The 20,044-nt window shown below is 33.8% G+C and overlaps 1 long non-coding RNA gene across 1 annotated transcript in view; it reads left to right on the top strand.

The window, feature by feature from the left end:
• The first annotated feature begins 6,611 nt into the window (after positions 1-6,611).
• Positions 6,612-20,044, top strand: part of LOC149071753 (uncharacterized) — a 41,270-nt gene continuing 27,837 nt past the window's right edge. The window contains exon 1 of the long non-coding RNA XR_016194585.1: positions 6,612-6,999. This is a non-coding gene — a long non-coding RNA (uncharacterized LOC149071753). The remainder of the gene's footprint in view (positions 7,000-20,044) is intronic.

The raw sequence follows: 20,044 nt of genomic DNA, 5'->3' as shown, positions 1-20,044 counted from the left end.
GAATGAAAAATTTCTGTTTTGTGGGGTAATTTTTCATGTACCGAACACCCCTTCCCTTCCCGACATCCATAAATATTTATATACCTAAAGTAAAAATAAATAAAAACTATCAAATTTGTATGTGTGGGAAATTCTTCTTTCACCATAATTTTCAGAGAAAAAACAACAATCGTGCGTGTGAAATAAAAAACATTGTGTTTTTAATTGCGCAAAATAAACGATGATAGAGTCCTTCCTATAATACTTGTCATATAATTAATAATTGTCATAAGTTGTATTTCGCTTTTTGAATAGTTTCTTACGCTAATGGCTCTGAAACACAGATCCGAGAAACTTTTCGCCAAAGTATAGAAAACCCGAAAAAAAAAATCCCTTTAACAGGATCAATAATAAGTATATTAGCTTTTGTGAGGTGCTTTCACCAAGAGGAGAAGAAAAAGAAAAGAAAAAACAGGAAAGAAAAATAAATTAGGAAAGCCTGTTATTTTCTAGAACTTTGGTTGATTAAGTAAGTGGTTTCCAATAGTTGTCTCCATAAAGTACTGTTTATTTTACTTTTTTAAGTAGCTCTTTTGGGAACACGTAATGCGATTCATCAGATGTTACGACCCTAACGAGTATTTTCTTGGAAGCGTTCAAACACGACATTTTAGATAGATGATATATATATTTTTTTAATGATGATACAATGCATGCATGTGCACATTTACTTTTATAAGTACTTATACATTCATAATCGCTGTAGATACAGTTGTTTTTAAGGCATTTACTCGTGCTTTTTCTCTTTGGTTAAATCTCTGCGAGAAATGCCACATATCATTCGTTACGTAAGCATTGTTGTTCAGCTTACATAGAATGCTATATTCAGCATGCTTTAATGAAAAGTGAACAGAACAAGCAAGTCAAACTATGACAACATAAGTAAGTTAGGGCCATGCATATGCATACACAACACATTCCGACTTCCACTGATTCTTCATAAATTTCACAGAGGAATGTGTACTAGGTGCGTGTACGGGTAAGTAATAGTAATCATCGATGCCAATCACTAATATTAACCATAATTTCTATCACTATCATCTCACAATATATTTTTCTTTTCTTCAAAATTACTTCCCTTGTTTGTAAAGCTTTTCCAATTACTTGCCTTCTTCGGTCACATTCCTCTGTCATCTTAAGCCACTTGTTCTTTTCTGACTTGAAGTATTTTTCCCAGCATCCGTCTGTACTTCCGATCTTCGGCTGAGGCGGTCTTCTCTATGTCGTAAATAACCCTTCTTAATTCGTTTTTATAAAGGATTATGCAGTTTAAAAGATAATGTTTCCGAACGGAGACCTTATGATTTACCGTATTCCTACTTTTAGGAAAGAAATTTTTCATAAATATTTTTATTATTTAGCTGCGAAATTATACAATTCACTACCACTAACAATATAAAATATACCCACACACGCGGCATTTAAAAATTCGTTATTCAAATTATTAATTTCAATAGACGATGTAGACTCTTATTTTGAACTTTAGGCGGAGCAACAGTATTTATTCACTTCAGCTGCGCCACTTTAATTATGTATATTTTTCAATTCACCAAAATGTTCTTTGTGTTGTCTATGTATGTGCAAGTTTCATTTTTTTTCATATATTTTTTTATCTAATGTTTTGTTCACTTTACATTTCTCGTCATGCATTAATAACTTTGTCTTGTCATGATTTGTCATGAACGGAGGGGAAGATATGCGATTGACTATGATCGGAGGGGGAGACAATTCAAAAGAAAACATTAAAACAATAATTAACATTAGAAGATTCAGAGCTTAAGACGTTTTAATGCTTCAAATATTCCAGGTATTCATAATAGTTGGTATATATTCAGAAATATCAGCTATTTCAGGTCACATATAATTAAAAACTATTTGTTATGCATGGTAAGATAGGGAATCGAAATTAAGAGATCTTAGAAATTTGAATTAACATTTCGCATACCAAATCTGGTTGTAATGAGAATCGATTACCGTGGTGAGAAGGCCAGAGAAGTGAAGATACGGAGAGGTGATACTAAGTCCGGTGAGCCGGATGACTCCAAGTACGTCATACTTCTTGAGGAAGAACATGTACGACGATATTCTTGTAGATCGTGGTCGAACCGGTGGGACATCATCTGCTCGGAACCAGTGGACGGACCGCCTGGGTGTAGTCATCTCTTTCCATAGTGACGCCTATGGGTTCGCCGTACAACTCAACGTAATTCAGTCCATTGGAATTAGATGTTCACCCATTTCCCTATTTTATTTCCTGCCTTTACGGTAGCGTTAAGCCTGGTTTTACATTTTTGGATAATAGCGCATGGTTCCCTTATCACTCACTGTACATCGTCTCAATTACCAGAGCTGGGGTAAAGACAACCTCGCTCGATCGCTGTTGGAACCAGAAGAAGGAAAACTTGTATTTTTTTCTTTCTTTCTGCCCGTTCTTCGGAACAGGTTTTTCTTTACGCCAAAACAGCCTCTTGGCGACGGCGCGCAGGTCATTGGCAGGAAAGTTGTGTGACTTCACAGCAGTCTTTTGTGTGTATGTATTTTCGTTGTTGATTTTTTATCTTTACAGTTTTTTCGTTTGACGTTGATAATTTTGTCTCGTTTATGTTGTATATGTGTATTTTTTAATGTATATGTTTGTACCACCATGAATGTGGCCTCATTTTACTTATTTAGATCCGCATGGTGATAACAATTATTTAATTTACTCATCTGACTCCATGAATTGTCACTACTCAAGATCTTGATAATCAAATAATTAATTTATTAAAAACATAACTTCAGAACTGGTTAACATGTTAAAAACTTATATAACTTAAAACGGATAACGGGGATACATAATGTAAAAAGTTAAATACTGGAAAAGAGAGAAGAGCGAGTCGTCAACCGTATTTTATACAACACTAGCGGTGACGTCACATCGACATAACACAAGGTGCGATGACGTTACCACATAAAACGTAACATAAAACATTCACACAGCGACACCTACAATACTCCCCCACGAGTCCGGAGGACGATACATACAAAATTCGTCCGGAGGACGATTCACCGGACTTCCAAATGGTAGACCCGAACTTACAAATTGATAGAGCGATTGTGTCCGTCGTCAACGTTGCCAAGTATTGTAGAAGGGCAGTTTTTAGTCGGTAAGTGAAAGTTTTTTTGGTCTTTTCTCGAGGCACGTGCCAGTCTCGGTTTTCGTTGTGGATCGCGGTTTTCGGTCTTGTTTGCTGGCCATCTCACTGAAATTATCTACCGTAGATAAATTTGTTTACAATCTCAAATTTATTCTAAATTCAAAAAAAAAAAAAAAAAAGTTTTGCAAAACAATGCCAGATAAATCTGACACCGTGGTTGGAGAACCCGGTATTGCTCGCGTCGCTTTTCGCGCACCACCTTTTGGGATTCAGATCCTGACTTATGGTTCTTACAACTTGAAAGACAATTTATCACAGCAGGAATCACTGCGGATCTGACGAAATTTCATTGCGTGGTATCAGCTTTCGATGCAAAGGTACTTTCGTACGTGAGCTATCTGGTTCGCTCTCCTCCCACTGAAAACTGTTACTTGACTCTTAAAGATCGAGTTTTGAGTTGTTTCGCACAGTCAGAATCTGCGAGATTGAAATTGCTATTTCAAGAACTACAACTCGGTGATAAAAAGCCTTCGCAGCTCTTGAATGAAATGCAAAATTTGTCGGGGAATCAAGTTTCCGATGAGGCTTTAGCCACACTTTGCAAAAAACGGCTACCAATAAATGTACAACAAATTCTCTCGGTGTGTCAGGACCCACTCAAATCATTGGCTGTTATAGCTGATAAAATTATCGATGCTTCTCCTTCACACTCAGTTGTATCTAGTGTAGGTCCACCAGGTACGACTCTTGAATCATTGCAGAGCCAAATCGAAAATTTGACTAAACAAGTCGAAAGGGTCTCTCGAACTCGTTCTCAAAGTCGATATAACCGAAGTGATGTCATGTGTGTTTTACATATTCTATTCATTAATTGTCATATAGATTTTCAATCATCCGTACAGGCATCACAGCCTCTGGATAAATATGTTTTACAAAACTAATGTTAAATCTGTGTATGTTGAAAATGAATAAATTTGATTTGAAATTTGATAATAAACAAATACATAACACGCATAATAAAAACTAAAAACAAACATTTTGTAGCCTCAAGGGACTGAAAAATATTTCCAGCAGGCCAAAAAGAATTTGTTATTGAATATATATATATACTATTTCGCAACTGCGTTATTATATTTATTAGATATGTGTTCAAACGTATTTTCATTTGTGTATATTTTTGAATAAAGTTCAGAATCAAGTTACTTATCGTGAAGAGATCAATATAATTTAATTACCATACATCTTTTTTTATTATTCTACTCTTTACTTGTACTTTGTTCGATGTTGTTTTTATATATTCTTAGAATACATTCATCAAGATAGTTTCGAAATCTATGATTACGAAAATGATTATCTCAAATATTATATGATTTATGTTTTATTATTATAAAGTTGATTTTCAATGTGAAAAACACGTTTAATAACCTAAGGACGGCGTAGGAAAATCTTTTTTTATATAATGTTTTATGAGGTTTTGCATCTTGATAAATTTAATTATATCTATTTGCAGTTTTATTTCGATATCTCGTTAAGTATTTTCCATTTAATTGTGAAACTTTGTTATCCTGTATAGAAGGTTTTGTCTTAAATTATGGCATCGGATGTTGGAACCATCTATTGATATTTTAGATCTTATTCTATTATATATATTTTCCAATTTCCGAATATTCGCGTAACATGCTCCTCCCCAAGCACTTGTTGCATAATTAAGAATTGAATATTACATGCGTAATATTCATCTTTTAAAAAACGTTCATCGACCAAGTGTTTTTCATTTTTTAAATAATCACTGCACATCTTCTAATTTGTTTAAATTAAAATATCACAGTGCGAGTTCCATTTAAGGTCATTCTGTATTATGTTACCAAAATAATTGTACTCACGAACAATATCTATTTCTTGGCAATGACACTGACTTTTCCTCAGGCACCAACAGTGATTAAGTATTCTTAGATGTATGTTTGTGTGTGTTATAATCTGTTTCTTGTCTTCATATAGATAAATTTTGTTTTTTGAGTATCTAATTATTTATGTAACTTTTGATTTATGTTTAATTAAACAGATATTAATGTTTATTGAATCAACTTCTAATTTTTAAATTAAATTTTCTCTATTAGTATCGTTCACATAAATCACTTTAACATCTGCAATGGTTATTAGTTTTCCATTCAAACGCGTTACATAAATCATTTATGTATATTAAAAATAATATAGGAACCAGAACAGAACCTTGGGGTGCACTTTTTTTCACTTCTTCAAAAGTAGTAACTGTTTAAAATTACAATTGTTTGTTTCGTGTTACAATAGTATGACTTAAATCAGTCAAGTATGTTTCCTCTCACTCCTATTGCGAATATTTTAATTTTTAAAACGTCCGAATCCACAAAATCACTATTTTCAAATCTAGGAACAAAATTATGGGAAATTATTATTTTTGAAATCATTGTTTAAATAGTTTGATCAAGTATCGACGTTTCTGATTTTTTTTTTTTTTTTTTAAATCCATATTGGTTAGTTGAGAAAATTTTGTGTCTAATTAGGAAATCAAGAATCTGGCTTTATTATACATTTTTCAATTATTTTTGAGAAAACTGGAAGTATTGAATAGATGATCAATTCTTCAAACATATTATACAGAATGATCGATTAATCCTGGCTCTATGGGCAGCTCTGCTGGATTTTGAAAATAGTAAAAACGATGTCACTCTCCGCTGTTCATACGAAGTACGAAAGCCTGGATAACCAAGCGGAGATCGAGATGTAGTTCGGAAAGAAAATTCACATTCCTCTGTGGGGAATGAAACTACCAAAAACACCAACGAACACCACCATTTCTCTCTATATGTTGTCATCTGGGAGCTAACGTCGTTAAGATGTATTAGCTGAGCTAGGAGGTTGTCCATGCGCAGTCCTGTTAAATATCCGCACATATGCTCTAAGGAATAAAAATGTCTGTCCTCTGTATTTCAATGGTTAAAACACTCACCTGGACAGTGAGAGATTTGTGGTTCGATTCCCCGCAGAGGAATGTGAATTTTCTTTCCGATCTACATCTCGATCTCCGCTTGGTTATCCAGGTTTTCGTACTTCGTATGAACAGCGGACAGTGCATCGTTTCTCTCTATAAACTAGGCCTTCGTTCATATGGTAGCCCTATTTGAAATTATGTTTAAAACCATTGCCTGAGAGTTATTTATCAGGAGGCAATGAAGAACACAAATGAAGAAATACTAGCAGTCGCAGTGTTGTGAAGTCACACAACTTTCCCGCCAACGACCTGCGCACCGTCGCCAAGAGGCTGTTTTGGCGTAAAGAAAAACCTGTTCCGGAGAACGGGCAGGAAGAAAAAGAGAAAGTACAAGTTTTTCCTTCGTGTCGTTCGAACGGCTATCGAGCGAGGTTGTCTTTACCCCGGCTCTGGTAATTGAGACGATGTACAATGAGTGATAAGAGAACCATGCGTTACAATCCAAAAATGTAAAACCGGGTTTAAGCTACCGTAAAGGCAGGAAATAAAGTATGGAAATGGGTAAACACCCAATTGTAATGGACTGAATTACGTTGAGTTGTACGGCGAGCCCATAGGCGTCACGATAGAAAGAGATGACTACAACCAGGCGGTCCGTCCACTGGTTCCGAGCAGATGATATCCCAACGGTTCGACCACGATCTACCCGAACCTCGTCATCCATGGGTCCTTCCTCCAGAAGTATGACGTACTTGGAGTTTTCCGTGCCCCGGGACTTTTCATAGTATCACCACTCCGGATCTTCTCTTCTCTGGCTTCACCGATGTAACCGACTAATATTTACAACCAGATCTGGTACGTGAAATGTTAATTTAAATTTCTAAGAGCTCTTAATTTCGATTCCCTAATCTTACCATGCATAACAAATAGTTTTTAATTATGTGACCTGGAATAGCTGATATTTCTGATTATGTACCCATTATGAATACCTGGAATATTTGACACATTAGAACGTCTTAAGCTCTGAATCGTCCAATGTGAATTATTGTTTTAAGGTTTTCTTTGATTTGTATTTCCCCTCCGCTCATGACTATTCATGACAGCAGGGAATACAAAACTAGTTTACGAAAAAAAATAAACTTGAAACATGACAAGTATTTTTAGATTAGTATTTCATTTATACATAATTATCATAATAAAAATTATAAGTGATGAAAATTATATTCATTCACAGTTCTTGTAAAGATTGCAAATTCATATATGCTTCGTTGAAAAAACATGAAGCATATATAAAAAAACAGAATGACCAAAAATGCATGAATGTTACGCGAAATACGGTGAATTACTGTGTACTACTGTATTCTATTCCTGAATTTAAATGTTCTGTTTTAACAGGATATATGGTCAATCCACTCGTGCAGTCAGTTAATAGTGCAAAATGTTTTAGACATTTTCCCTTGAAATTTGGTCACCAGAAACTTCGTAATTGGGCCCAAAAAGGTTGAGAAACACAAATAGAAACGGTTCACCACGAAACTTTTCTGACTTTAATAAATCCCTCTCTTACATCCACTAAACAAAGCATCAACAAAGATAAAAATTGAAGTTCTGAACTTTAACTGAACTGAGCAATTTCGAATAAACGATAGGCAATAATGATAGATATATTATAATTTATCTCATCAGCTCAACTCACATGAATAAAGTTTTTGGATTTTTCTTTTTTTTTAAAAGAGAAAAAAAAAGTCAAAATTAATCGCTCATGATAATTTATTATAGGGTTTCCAATGAGTAGAATAAAAAGATTGCATTATATGCCTAATCGATCGAAAAGTGAATAGACTATTTTCGTTACGAAAATACAAGACGGAATGTTGAACGTTTTCCGATAGTTTGCAAACGATACCCAGTCTTTAGGATCGATGCCTACGGGATCCAGGTCCTGCTTTTTTTTTCCTTTCCCAACTTTATTTTCTTATTTCTTCTCCATTTTTCTTTCTCCATTCGCAATTGTCCTGTCTCATCTTTTTACTTTTTTTTTTTATAAACCACCGATGTGTCCTTTAGGTTGAATATTTCTTTATATGCGGTGGATTGGAGGAGTTGGTGCATATCCTTTTTTTTCTTCCTTTTCCTACTCCGGCCGAATGCAATCTCTCATGATGTCCTTGAGTGGACAACCAAACGTCTCTGAGATCGTGATACTCTATCTTTCAAACAATATTGAATAAGATGATCCATAGAAGAAGAAGAAAAATAGATAAAAAGATGGGGGAACACAGAGAAAAGAAAATAAGAACGAAAAGAAATATGTACTATAGACGGTTTCTATTATGATAAAGGAACAATATCGCTGACATAAGAAAAAGAAGTAGAACAAGAAATGCGGAATCCATCCAACAACTATGGCCACTCAACTGCTTTCTGTCTGATTGAAAAAGCGGCCAAAAAACTCACATCTCTTGTATACGGATTTTTTTTTCTCCTTATGGTTCAAGATATTCTAGATAAGTTACTTGATTCCGCGTATCTTGGCATAACAAGACTTTTATAGAAATAATCTTGTATCATAAGAAATTGGAATTGTGTAATTTTATCAATAATGTATACAATCCATCTTGATATAGAAGAATTATCAAATTTTTTTGTTGAACTCTACTAGTTCAAGTATGAATTGCTAATTTTATGGTTTATTTTAGTTCTTCATTTCCAATGAATATTTAAAGTAAGATGATCCTTCAATATATTCCTTTCAGAAATGAGAATTCATTTTTTTTGGAATTTTTGAAATTTTTTTTGTATTTTTGATACTCAAGAAATGCAATAAAAACATAAATGTCAGCAAATCTTTATTTTCTCTTTTTTTGAAAAATTCATCTTTTTGTGAAGAACAAATTCACTTCGTTCAAATTTTTTCGGCCAAGATTATGCAGGGTATATTCATCATCACATGAAATTTTCTCTTGAATTTTATGGCTAAATTTGATGTAATAAATCACACTTTTCCCGCAGGCACTTTCTCCTGGAAGTCATCCTAAAAATACCCTGGAAGTTCAACTTTAAGATTTCCCTCTGATGAAAGTCCCTAAAGTTCATATTCATGTATTCCCAACTCAAAACTTACACACTCTGTAAAGTCAGAGTTTGAACTCTGAACTCGACTGCTTTCTGTCTGATTGAAAAAACGGCCAAAAAACTCACACCTCTTGTTCACAGATTTTTTTTTTTCATATGGTTCACGATACTCTGGATAAGTTACTTGATTCCATGTATCTTGGCATAACAAGACTTTTATAGAAATAGTCTTATATCATAAGAAATTGGAATTGGTGATGTTATTAATCCTTGTATACGTATCTTGGTGTAGATGAATTAGCAAGTTTTCTTGTTGTAAAGACAAAAATCTGCAGTGAGAAACCACAATCCGCTGATTTGGGATACCAGGATCTGAAGGGGAATCAGAAATATATGTATTTGATAGCTACTTAGAGGTATATGGAAAAATTATAAGAAAGAATGAAAATTTAAGCTACATTGAATTTGAAAAAATATCTGAGCTGGTAATTTTCAAAGTAACGTCAGTAGGTGTAGTATTGGCAACGTTTTCACAACAGAAGTTGTCGTATCTGTAGTTATAGTGCTATAGTTTTCTATTATTACGTGAATTAAAATTTTTCATTTTAAAATGTGGATTTTTTTCAAATTTCATGACGTAGAGATTTCATTTTTTTCGAAACACTGGCTAGCAAGAAGAGAACGGAATGAAGCTTGATTTTAGAAAGAAAAGAAAATATTCAAGAATCATGTTTAATCAACATAGCTCCATGATTGATTACAAAGTATAGGATACTAACAAAAAATACCCAGAAGAAACTGAATTGGTTTTGTTGTGTTAGCGCAGTGATTCCCAACGTGGGCGATGGAATGTTCCAAGGGGCGATAGAAGATACGCGTGTAAGGATAGGATCCTATAGGTTAAATTGCGTTGGGGGGGGGGCGACGGGAGAAAAGCATTTCTGAAGAAGGGGGCGATGGGACAAAACAGATTGAGAAACTATGTTTTAGCGCATTAGTTTTGTTAGAAGAGACATGAGCAACCATGAGCTTGTCAACGATAAAAATTATGCTCTATTCATCTGATCATGTTGCGATAGCATTCAATCTTGTTTCCTATCACCAGGATTAACGACTACACCCATTAACTTCACATCACCTGGGAATTTGTTATCAATCTTATCGATACCTTGATCTCAGGAAAAGCGATGAATGCATGACACATACGACACTTTCTTTGTTCACAACACTCCGGAATAATCAGAAAATTTTCGTTCGCCATTTTTACAAAACTCCAACTTGACACAGATGTAAAACATCTCTATCTCTCCCCGGGTTTGAACCTGGGACCATGACAGCAAACATATAATAAGGCAGTAAATTAAATATACAGAAAATAAATTTTCCTTAACGAGCATGAAGTGACCACGAAAAGATGGCACCTTCATTTTCAATGCAATTCATTAATGGCAGTAAATGACAATGTAGCGATATGACCAAAGTTGTTGCTTGGAAAAGTAGATTTAAAACATCGAAACGATGGTTATGATTTGTTTCGATGATGTATTTTCAGACGTAATATGCATATATGAGGGTGGAAAAGTCTCATTTTGTTCAATATTTTAGTACAAATATCGTGGAAATTTATTTTTAGTTTTCTGTTACTATATGCTTATTATTATTCTTAAGACAGCCTTCTCTACTCTTTGTTTCAGTTTGCATTGACAGCCTAGCAATGCACGTGAAATAATGTCATTAAAGATTTTTTTCAATTCTATATAGCAGAAAAAATTAATAAAATTTAATTAAGATTGAGTACGTATTTTTTAATTGTGTATATTTTACAATCTGCGCTCTTTAATGATGGCTGCACGCGTGCTTTTGTATAGAGATTTCCATATACCATAAATTTACATTTGAATATGAATCAATATTCTGTGGTGTGACAAATGAAGAACTTCATTCGCATTTCTTCCAAATGATGTTGCATTTCTATACACGTTTATGATTTTTATTTTCAATTTAAAATGGATTCATTTCCAAACAAAAATTTTCGAGACATGGAGCAGACGTGAAATTTCCCGCAGTCTATATGCATTCAAAACCCAGGGATCTTCAACCAACATTTCCACTATTTCTGGCCAAATAAAAAGTCGTATTAAGCTCGATGGTCAACAAGTCCTACTGTGGTATCTACATTCACAGTGGCATCTCAACGGGGCTTACGTGTTTCGAGTCAAAGAAAGAGGGATCCATGTTATTCGAAAAATTTCAATAATCTTGAAATCATTTAAATAAATTAAAAAAAAACTTTTTTTTTCACTGAATGTGGGTTTTCATTAAATCTGAAATTATTTTTCATTTAATAGAAATCTTCATATATGTTTCTAAAATATATCCCTTAATTTTTCTATAAATATTTTTCATTATCTTCTGGGGGAATATTTTTCATTATCTTCTGGGGGAATATTTTTCATTATCTTCCGGGAATATTTTTCATTATCTCCTGGTAATATTTTTCATTATCTTCTGGTAATATTTTTCATTATCTTCTGGGAATATTTTTCATTTATTCTGAAAATATTTGTTTCGATAGTTCTCGAAATACGTTTGAGAAATTATGAATTCTCATGAATTACGAAACAATTCTTTCACTAATTGTAACATTAATTCTTTCACAAATTCTGAAATTATTTTTCACCAATTGTAAAATTATTTCTTGAAATGCTCTTTATTAATAATAGATTTTCATGAACATCGAAATTTTGCGCACAATTAAATACTTTAAATATGTTCATCCAATTCTAAAATTATTTATTTCACTAATTATTAAATCATTTCTGATGAATTCTGAATTTATTTCTCAAAATAGTTCTGAAATGTTTTCAAGTAAATTTGTCAAACTACTATTTTCACCAATTTTTATTTATTGGGGCATATTTTTCTCAGCATCTTTTATGGATTTGGTAACTATGTCAGCCTTTTTGTCTTCGGGCCATCGAGCCACTGCAAAAAGCTTCGAGGGCAATGCGTTGAATACCGATATTTAAACAATTATTACTGTTTATATATGGTACCCTATCTGTCGAAACTCAAGTTTCTATAAATGCAATGTATAAAAATTTATTTCACAACATTTACATATTCCAGCCAATGGCATTCAAATCATGTTTATACGCCTTTGGGCGAAAATAAAATTCACCGGCTATTTTTCAGTTATTTTCATACGAAAAGAATTCTTGATTATTTTAGCTCCAGCACTACAAAAAGGCAACTTATTCTGTACAACTCGGAAATAATTTCAAAAAATTCAAAAAAACGCAGAGAAAATTTGATAAAAAAAGCAACCTCAAGCGATTGAATTAGTTTTCTCATTCTTTCGAAACAATTTTTCAACTAATTGACAAACCACGTGTGCCAAAAATTCAAAAAATATTTAAATTCATGAAATATAATGTTTTAATCGAAAGTAAATATTCATTTTAGGGGAAGACGGAGAAGTCCAATACCATTTTGACTTCAGAACAAAATTTTGAAAAATCTTCAAAATAATTACCTATAAAAAAAAGGAGACAAAATAAGTGAAATTCAGGAAATTTTCTCGAAAATTGTTTACTTCATCTTCGTACACACATTCCTTCTAAATTGATCATTCACAATAAAAAAAAGAGTAAATAAATGAGTTGAAAAATGTAAAAATTCTTAAAATGATTACTTAAATTTCGAAACTTCGTAGAATATAGAAACAAAAACGAAAAATAAAAAGGGTTTTAATGAAACATTTCATATGTTTAAAGTGGGAAGATTGAAAAGAGAAGAAAATAGAATAAAAATACATACATAGCGTTTTCGATTAAATAAATTATTGCACTTGTACAAACATTTCGAAGTTTTGCATATATAAATACGAGTAAAAGATTGGGAAATTCACTCTTTTTTTCCCCCTCTCCTGATAAGATTCTCTATTTTTCTCATCAAAAAATTCCAGCGAATCATTCCGAGTAATTTTGAGAGCTTTTATAATGACGTTTTCGTAAGAATTTCATTCGAAAGAAAGTTTGTGTTCAAGATGTTGGTTTTTGGTTTGATATTACGTGACTAGAATGATTTTTATCATTTAAGTAGCAGTTAAAAAAGAAATGGGAAGTGCCAGAGAACACACGACGGCCTTCACTTCAATTGAATGGTTTTCTTTAGGAAGTTGTTATTTTTAACGCAATCCATTCAGTTCGTTTTTATTTTGCTCCCACTCATTCGAATAGAAGAAGAAATTCAGGCTTGTTTATGAAACATTTGAACAAGGAATTTAATTAATGATCAGGAGCATAACTAATTAACTTTGTTTTAGTGCGAAAGATTTTAATGATTAACGTTCACGTTCATGTGTTAAAGAAGGGAAAGAAAGATTGTTGTATTGATAATTTGTTTTCACACTTAAGCCAATGAAGAAATCGCGCTATAAGGAATGACTCGAACGATTTCATTATGGACATTTACTCTTTTCTTTAGCCTCGGATCTCTGTTCAAGTGATATTTTATTTGGTTCATCATCATTAAGCATTTCCAAAAAAAATTCACAACTTATGGCAAAAAATTGCGTCTCATTAGAGCTAGATTTCAATACACCTTCTGTAGTCTCGTGTAAGCAAGATTTGAGTTTTTATAGTAAAAATTAGTTAGTAATTTTGTTAATAAGAATATCTTACCAACAAAGTCATTGATTGTAATCTGTTTTATTTATTTATTTTGCAATGAATAATGAAGTAAAGTAATAGAGTGCTGTGAGTACAGAGGGGAACACCCGGGGGCAGTTTTTCCTTACATGTTTGCTGTATACACGAAGATGCAAAAATCATTGGCAAAACTTCAAGGAGTGACAGAACAAAAGCATTATAATTATTTAATGACCATACGTCCTACATTACGTAGGTCGTGCCTGGATGCATGCTAGAAATCCTAATATCATTGCTCTTGAACGTTTCCAGAACCCTAATACACCGTAGTTTTACCAGGTCTCCCTGATTCATCAGAAATAAGCATACTCGCAGAAATAACAAGATTGAAAAAAAAAATCATGGATTATGTCAAAAGGCTCTCCAGAAACTGCTGTGATTCTCTACACAATTCTGACTATGAACAAATTCATGAAATATTAAATTATAATATCACTGATACTTTTAGATTTAAAAAGCCTAATTATTTTCTTCAGATGACCTAGACCCAATTTTCTGAACTTTACATGTACTTGTACATATGGCTCATTCTCTTCATTCTGGTACTGCCAGAATTAATACATTGAATATGTCATTGTAAATAATTGATGTGACTACACATATTATACTCCATTTTACCACAGACAAAATATTATTCATGTCATGATTTACATAGCTCCATTACCGTGTTCACACGGTATTAATTGCATGCCTATCAACATGTTGCATCTTGAAAATCTTAGTGAACATAGCAAACTTTATCAGCATTTATTCACACATCGCATTATCACATATAATTCCATCATATTATAACATAATTAGTTTACATCATATTATAACATAATTAGTTTACATCATAGTATAACATAATTAGTTTACATCATATTATCAAATTTAATTAGTTTGCATCATATTATCAAATTTAATTAGTTTGCATCATACTATCACATTTAATTAGTTTGCATCAATTATCATCAATATATGTTATCCATTAGTTCCACTGGAGGTGGCTAGTAACTTCCGCGGTAAAGATATACTTCCAGCAACATTTCTTTTCTAAAATTTTCTCCATCTTACACCAGTGGGACAAAACAATCCGTCCATAAAAGAGAGGTGGCCGTTAATCAGGGGTTTGGGAAATCACACTTCAATTATACATGGGTAAATTATTATTTCGCCGTAAAAGAGATGTGACCGCGTTTGAGTGGTGTTAATTAAGATGAATTTTACTGTACCTAAAACATTTTGTTAGCACTATTTTTTGTTTGTCATGTTTTCATGTTGCAGTTGCGTCGGTATCGCCCAGTGGTACAGTGGGAAGATGTTCGTCTTCCAGGATGAAGGCTTCCATCAAGAACCATGGGTTCGAGTCCGGCGACCAAAATCAGAAAGAAGTTCTTTATCTACCGAGCCTGGGTCGACCTCTGATAGATGGCGCCTTCATTTCCCATCGTACTACACTGGTAGGAAATTACCGAATGACAATGTATGATCATGCGCAGTATAAAGTAGTTGTATGGTAATAATGAAGCCCAAGGCTTTTAAATGCTGCACCTAATTCAAATGAAAACAAAAAGACAATTAAAACTATTAAAAGGTGTTCAGAAGATAATTTAAATTACTTCTTTTGAGTTGGCTTTCAATCAACCCCTTGAAGTTAACTAACGTAAGTGATTCGACTGAAATAGATTCCAAAAAAATATTCTCTCTCGTAGTAAAATTTCATGATAATCAAATGCAAAACTTCATATTTTAAATGTTCAAATACCTGAACGAAGCAAGCCAATCAATAAACAGATACTAAACAAAATAATCGAAAATATAATTTCAGAAAAAAAAATCCAGTTAAATGGGTCACAGCGATTGTGCAAATTACTGCAATTAACAAGTTGGCAAAGCCGTTCCGCAGGCTAATGACGTCACGCCTGACTTCACTGGTGCCGACTTCAGCGCCTCATGAGACATTCCTTGTTATATGGTCTTGGAAACACCATCTGTAGCAGAAGATCTTCGCGTGAAGCTCGTGACGTCACTGAAGAAGGCCATCTCACTTATAGCCATTGACTTCCGTCAAGATCTACGGATTCGAGTCCGAGAAAGAAAATTCGAAACTAGTTCCTTAGCCACCAAGCTTGGGGCGATCACCAATAGATAACGCCTTCATTTCCCATCCAACTCCACTGGTTGGAAACTGCCGACGCATGCACCGTGTTTGACCTTTTTTGTAGTATATCAATGGCTATAGGTAAGATGACCATCTCCAGCAACGTCACGAGCTTCGCGCGGAGACCTTCTGCTTTAGATGATGTTGGTCCTGAGCTTTTTGTCCTCAACGTGTGGTACGAGTTCAACCGATGAGCTTCATAAAGGAGTTTTGATCTTCGCTGTGTAATCTTGAATAATGTTTCGTTGCCATGGGTACCGCTAAGATCATTCCAGTATTTCATAAACTGAGGAAGGAAAAACAATTTATTTCAAAGATGATGGAATTTTTTTTTTCTTTGAATCGATATACTGTAGTGGTCAAACCCGCCTAAACTATATCTTTTAGGCTAAGTGTAATGCAGCAATAGTTTGAATGGGAAACATGTTTTGCATGAGTGTAATGAGTTTATGTAGCTCATATCTTATTTTCCAGTACATAGTTTCGCTCCACTTAACGATCTTATCGTTGTTCATGAAAGAATCTAACTCTAACATGTGCATTGGATTTTTTTAATACTAATTCTATATAAATACGTGCCCGAGCTCGGGTTTATGTTGAAGTCTGCGTTCAAACGTATATCTAACGAATAATTATGATGTAACATCGTCTCTAAGTAGAATGATTTGGTTCTTGAAAAAGAGGTAACGATTTCAAACGATTTGAACTCTATAAACTGTTCTATCATCATCTATTTATTAAAAGCAATTCTATTATCAGTAATGCAAATCTTCCACTTATTTATCTTTATGCTAAACGTATAGGTTATTTTTTAAAATCAAGAGAAAAAACTGATTTTCTCTTTCTCTATCTCTCTTTTGTTCGATTCTCCTAAGACATTTCCACAGCCTACACTAACCAATTAATATATAGCTTTACTTCCTGCAGTCAATTCTATAAATGGACTTTTCTAATTGCACAAATAGCATTCATTTGCTAATGAAAATCCTACACGTTTTGAATTCTGTCTTTATCTAGTGGGCAGCAACCGACTTCAGCCATTTTATTATCGCTTATGGTACATTGCAAACTGGAATGTCGATATTTTGAGTGATTATAAAGTTTGGTTGATTTGACTCGTAATTCGAGATACTTTTCAGGGGGTCATTTCAGATCTTTCATTAATAAATGCATTCAGTTATTCACATCAATGCATTACAGTAAAACCTCTATATCTCGAAAATAACGTGACCGAAAAAGTTATCGAGATAGAGTTTTTCGAGAAACAGAGTTGTTTTTGGAAAAAAAAGGAAATACGCAAAAAAAGTTAAAAATTTTTTTTATTGATAAAACTAAATTACTGTACTATATTTTCAAACATACTAATGAAATTATTGGTTAAGTTATACAATTAAAATGTTCGATCACGGTCTATGCGAATATACTAAAATACGTCCGAATATCTTTTTGTTCTAATTTTATTTTCATACCTAATTAATATGCTTACCTTAATTACCGTAAGCTTAGATTTATGCATATTTTTTGCTCTTTGAGCCTTTACAGTGTCATCTACACTAACAAGAGCTGTAAACAATACAGGCCTAACTTGTATCAGTTTGCTCCAGAAAATGACACAACGTTTTTACAGCATATTCAAAGCATTTTTCATCGTCACTTTTTCTCCCATTCCTACGGTTCATCTTTTGTATTTCCATCACCCGAGTCGGACATACACTGAAATGTCAAAAGTCGGCAATCAAATGCAAAATATTAATTTCGTGCCAATCGGCTAATATATTTATTTTTTAACAAAATGTGATAGTAACTCATTACAGTGTACAATGAAGTGACAAAAGTCATGGGATACCTCTTAATATTGCTGCACCTCGCCGGGTAAAAGAAGGTCCCACACGATATTATGAGGTATCCCATGGCTTTTGGCATTTCAGTGTACATTCAGTAAGAACTTCGATATCAGTCAAGGTAATGCACGGTCGTAGTGAGCTGTCCATTTCCACAAAGCCGGTAAATGAAATTCTAGCTTCAAAGGACTTTTAGTAATGCCCCAAGATTCTGAAATTTAATCTTCAGTGATGTTCTGGGAATCGTTGAAATTTGAGTGAGACACCAGGTCTGATCCTACATTTGATGAGATGACTGGTTCCAAATCCATCTTTCCTTGAAACAATGCTGAATTGTCTGTTAGCTGAGTAGTTTGTTACGATGAACAAGCCATTTACGGGACCCTCCCCTCGTCACAATCATATTATCCGCCTATATTTCACAACATTGTTACAAGCCGAATAGTGAAATATTTCAATTAAAAATAAACATCGCATAGATACGCAATTAGAATATCAGAAACATTGACGTTTTGTGCACACATAAAAATTTAATAATTTCGAATAAATTCCGAATATATTCAACAAAATCATAAAATCAAACAATAATTACACATTATAACGCGTTGTTGTCTACTGCAGTATGAGTTTTGGATAAATTTCTTAAGATGAATTCAAACATACATAGTCAACCTGCCATAATTAAAATTAATCAAAATGAACAGATATTTAATTGTGTTGGAGCCGTATATAACTTCAATTAATTAATAATATGGTTCACAATAATAGTAAGTATGGTTCACTATAATAAAAAAATATATTTTCCGAATGCACACGCACACAAAATATATTGAACTTGCCAAGGTACTTCTCATCTTCACTTGCTCCCCTTGCGGACAATGGGCAGCGAATGAGCACTGAATATACTACATTTTCAATGTTTTAGGGGGGGGGGTCCCCCTGTGTTCAACATTCATGAGCACTCCAGGGAACTACCGAAAACTCGAATCCTACGAGCAGAACGGCCGCGAAACAAGTGAAAGTAACTAAGAGATACATTAAACCCCCCCCCCCCAAAGGCTTTTTTTCTGTCCTCTTTTACGGCAGAAGTTTTTTGTGCCGACGGTGTCCGAAAAGAGATTTTTTTAACTGTATGTATCGTAATAAAAAAAAATCTCTAATTTGATTGGTTAATTGAACCGTGGAAATGAAATGATATCTATATTTATGTTTTAATGTCTGGGCATCATTCAGTATAAACTAAATCGTGACGTACCAGTTTCAATCATGTACATGGAAAAAGTGGTGAGCAAGAGACGATCGCGAAAGAGCGAAAGCGATAAAAAAATGTATTTAATCAGAATGAGAAAATCTGTCAAAAAGTTTAAATATTCAAAGGAGAAAATGGCGATCACGACAAGATCTATCAATACAATGGTATCTAATACTAATAATCAGGACCGCAACTAGAACTGCTTGGTCAGCCGAGGGGCAAGCATGCGTTATGGTGACTATCCTCTCTGGTCCGATTCCTGGGATACCAGACCTGCTTGCTCACCCCCCGCAGCCACTGGTTGCAGCCCTGCACAATATAATAGTTTGTAATCAGTTTCTTTCATCTCCGGGGGAAAAAAAAGCCAGATTCACGCGGCAAAAAAGGAATTTCATTGTTATCTTTCACTACCATCGTGGCTTGGTCTTCACGATAAATAGTTTACTTTTTTCGGACATTACTTCGAGACAGAGAGGTGAAATGCATTTATTTATTAGAGTCTAGAATTTTCTTCTTCTCCGAGCTATAGAGGTTTTCGAGAAATCGTGTTTTTGAGAAAGAGCGGTTATACTGTATATGGCTATAGTATACAGCTTGTCCAGAACGTCTGTAAACAAAAAAAAAAAAAATTCTACTGCAAAAATGAATGCCGCCATAAGTTCTTGGATTATATACAACTCTGTGTCCCGACAACGAATTTCAATGAAAAATTACTTGCAGAATCTGGCAAAAGAACTTCGCTCGTTACATTGAACAGGAAAAAGAATAAACTAGTGAGGTTAAAATTTCTCAGCCTAAACTAACGTAGGAGTCTTTCCCAGAATGCAGAAAATGTGAAGTGAAAAAATTCAAAGGAAATGTGACCAATAAATCCTGT

The sequence above is a fragment of the Pholcus phalangioides genome, unplaced genomic scaffold (assembly GCF_987345545.1).
Source record: "Pholcus phalangioides strain wild (caught in Gottingen) unplaced genomic scaffold, Ppha-v1.0 ptg000018l_1, whole genome shotgun sequence".
Classification (NCBI taxonomy): Eukaryota; Metazoa; Arthropoda; class Arachnida; order Araneae; family Pholcidae; genus Pholcus; species Pholcus phalangioides.
Note: the sequence above shows the minus strand (reverse complement) of the source record. Positions and strands in the feature narration are given on the sequence as shown.